Genomic DNA, 3,889 nt, shown 5'->3' with positions numbered 1-3,889 from the left:
GTTCAGGGTAATAGTTTTTATATTTAGAAAATACGTGAACGATCTCTGTGTGTAACAAAATATTATGTGACGCACGCATTGCGCGTACGTCGTGATCTCGACTCGCTTCGCACTCGACATGAGCGCGTCGCGAGACGCACGCGCGTCGCGTACATGCGAACCGCGCCGCCGAAGCGTCGTGCCGGAGACGTCGTGCCGGACACCCCCCCCACTTGCGGCGGGAGATGTCAGCGCGCGCGCGGCAAACGCGACAACGTAGCACAGAGAGCACATCGCGAGCGCGAAAATAATCAGTGATTGACACGTGATTGAAGTTATCATCGTCAACAGTCGGCTGTGAGCGAAGCGTGTCGGCGACAACGCTCGCGCACGCGACCGTTACACGTTAATGATCCTTCCGCAGGTTCCCCTACGGAAACCTTGTTACGACTTTTACTTCCTCTAAATGATCAAGTTTGGTCAACTTCCCAGCAACGCCGACGGCCGCGAAGCCACCGCGTGTCGGTCCGAAGACCTCACTAAATCATTCAATCGGTAGTAGCGACGGGCGGTGTGTACAAAGGGCAGGGACGTAATCAACGCGAGCTTATGACTCGCGCTTACTAGGAATTCCTCGTTTATGGGGGATAATTGCAAACCCCAATCCCCAGCACGAAGGAGTTTCAACGGGTTGCCCGGGCCTCTAGGCCAGGGAGAACATGTTGATTCCTTCAGTGTAGCGCGCGTGCGGCCCAGGACATCTAAGGGCATCACAGACCTGTTATTGCTCAATCTCGTGCGGCTCGAAGCCGCCGGTCCCTCTAAGAAGAATTTTAATACGCCGCCAGTGAGTTGCGCGACCCTGAAGCCGCGCACACCTAAATGACGACGCCTATTTAGCAGGCTAGAGTCTCGTTCGTTACCGGAATTAACCAGACAAATCGCTCCACCAACTAAGAACGGCCATGCACCACCACCCACCGAATCAAGAAAGAGCTGTTAATCTGTCAATCCTTCCGGTGTCCGGGCCTGGTGAGATTTCCCGTGTTGAGTCAAATTAAGCCGCAGGCTCCACTCCTGGTGGTGCCCTTCCGTCAATTCCTTTAAGTTTCAGCTTTGCAACCATACTCCCCCCGGAGTCCAAAATCTTTGGTTTCCCGGAAGCTGCCCGCCGAGCCATTGTAGTAACGTCGGCGGATCGCTAGATGACATATTTACGGTTAGAACTAGGGCGGTATCTAATCGCCTTCGAACCTCTAACTTTCGTTCTTGATTGATGAAAACACCTTTGGCAAATGCTTTCGCTGATGTTCGTCTTGCGACGATCCAAGAATTTCACCTCTAACGTCGCAATACGAATGCCCCCAGTTATCCCTATTAATCATTACCTCGGAGTTCTGAAAACCAACAAAATAGAACCGAGATCATATTCTATTATTCCATGCACGAAATATTCAAGCGGCATTTTGAGCCCGCTTTGAGCACTCTAATTTGTTCAAAGTAAAATTGTCGGCCCATCTCGACACTCACTGAAGAGCACCGCGATAGGATTTTGATATTGAACCGGCGTTTTACCGCCGGCTCACCGACGATATGCTCCGCAGACGTGTCAGTATCACCGCGGATGCGATGCACCGACAGCGCGGCGCACAAATGCAACTACGAGCTTTTTAACCGCAACAATTTTAGTATACGCTATTGGAGCTGGAATTACCGCGGCTGCTGGCACCAGACTTGCCCTCCAATTGTTCCTCGTTAAAATATTTAAAGTGTACTCATTCCGATTACGAGGCCTCGTAAGAGTCCCGTATCGTTATTTTTCGTCACTACCTCCCCGTGCCGGGAGTGGGTAATTTGCGCGCCTGCTGCCTTCCTTGGATGTGGTAGCCGTTTCTCAGGCTCCCTCTCCGGAATCGAACCCTGATTCCCCGTTACCCGTGACAACCATGGTAGTCGCAGAAACTACCATCGAAAGTTGATAAGGCAGACATTTGAAAGATGCGTCGCCGGTACTGGACCATGCGATCGGCAAAAGTTATCCAGATTCATCAAAATTAACGACTTCGGACGCGAGGCCCTCCGTCGATTGGTTTTGATCTAATAAAAGCACTCATCCCATCACTGGTCAGAGCTCTGATTGCATGTATTAGCTCTAGAATTACCACAGTTATCCAAGTAACTGAGTAAGATCTAAGGAACCAAAACTGATATATTGAGCCATTCGCGGTATCGCCTTAATACGGCTTGCACTGAGACATGCATGGCTTAATCTTTGAGACAAGCATATAACTACTGGCAGGATCAACCAGGGAGCTGCTGCAAACAACGATTGTTGTCGCGCTCAGCGCGTCATGCGTCGCGATCTCCCCTTAGGGCGTCGCGACTATGACATCTTGAACATATCGTGAGATATCCGTTCGCGCACTGTATACTATATATCTCAAAGGCATACGGTGCGCGTTGAACGAATCATAAATCGGCGATGGGCCGATTGTATGTTATGAAAGTTCAGTAACGAGAGTCCCTTCGGGTAATAATAAAAATGATGACACGCAATAGAAGCGGTATCAACGTATTAATATCGGTACACGTCGTGATCACAAATCGGATCGACGCCCGGTGCTTGAGAGGAGCGTGAACGTCTCGCACGAGTGAAATGCGCGACGCGTTCCGGCTTGCGGGCCCTCACGTTAAAAATCTTAACAGAGGGAAACCGTCGAAGCCCAGTCGGCGTCTTGGTGCGCGCAAAAAATTTACACGATCGCTTTCAACGTGACGAGGATCGCCGCAGCGTATGATACTATAGAGAGAGTGAAGAGAGGAATTATGAGAAACGAAATCACAAAAAACCTTTCAAATCACCAAATCAAATATCATCCGCATAGGGAAACTCGAAAACGCTCGATCGACACAGCGCGGTGAGTCTGTCTCATTTTTTATATTGTAAAAAAAGAACATATAAAACAACGCGCGACACAAACACAGACACAGACACACCAGCTCTGCCCCGAGAGTACCAACAACCGTATTGTTATTATATCATCGTCGTTATCATCGCGCGCATTCACAAACTTACTCAAATATAAATATATATTAAATAAAATATGAATGACGATGACGACGACGAGAATAATAAAACAGCAGCAGTTGTTGTGGCTGGGGGTGGTGGTTGGTGTTGTGCGTTTTTGTATTTTTGTCGCGTGCGTTTTTCACTCTTTTTACAAGAAAAAACTTGAGCGGCGTTGAATTCGGCGTCGCGAACCGTTCGCTACGGACTCGACTCTCGACGCCGACTGCCGTATGTGTGGTGCACGCGAACGATATGAACGTGTAAACTCTCTGATATGTGAATAAAGTGATTTTGATTTGATTTTACTATTTATTAATAACATAATATTGAATATGCATTGCGGCTTCGAAGAAAAAATCGTTTTTTTTTTTTTTTTTTTTTTTTTTTTTTTTTTACTTTATTAATAACGAGTACGATAATGATCAGTAATAAACGCGCGACACGTACATTTCATTTTCCCTCCGAAACCAAATAAAAAACCTCCAAAAAAAAATATATTTCAAATCAAATCAAAATTCTTATCATACATCAATCTTACTCACCCAAACTAAACATGCGTCTAAACGCAGCACGAGACGAGCCAGCTACTTGATACTACCTAAGACAAGAACAAATTACGGCAAGCGTATGTTTATTTACGAGGGCGCACAACTTTTTAATAGTCTACCTTCATCTCTCAAAAAGATTAGGTCACTAAAAACATTTAAACGTGACCTATCAGACTATATTGTTTCAAAGTTTTTATAAAACACATGTCTGAAATTGTTTGTTATGTGACAGTGCCCTGTAAAAGTGTGTAATCTTAAATTTTGTGAAGAAGAATAAGTACTATAATGTGTA

At 46.4% G+C, this 3,889-nt stretch overlaps 1 non-coding gene across 1 annotated transcript; it reads right to left on the bottom strand.

The window, feature by feature from the left end:
- Positions 1–386: 386 nt before the first annotated feature.
- On the bottom strand, positions 387–2,291 carry LOC126977631 (small subunit ribosomal RNA). Its single transcript, XR_007732306.1, has one exon. It is a non-coding gene; the product is annotated as a small subunit ribosomal RNA (ribosomal RNA).
- Positions 2,292–3,889: the final 1,598 nt, after the last annotated feature.

The sequence above is a fragment of the Leptidea sinapis genome, chromosome 45, assembly GCF_905404315.1.
Source record: "Leptidea sinapis chromosome 45, ilLepSina1.1, whole genome shotgun sequence".
In the NCBI taxonomy this organism is placed as follows: Eukaryota; Metazoa; Arthropoda; class Insecta; order Lepidoptera; family Pieridae; genus Leptidea; species Leptidea sinapis.
Note: the sequence above shows the minus strand (reverse complement) of the source record. Positions and strands in the feature narration are given on the sequence as shown.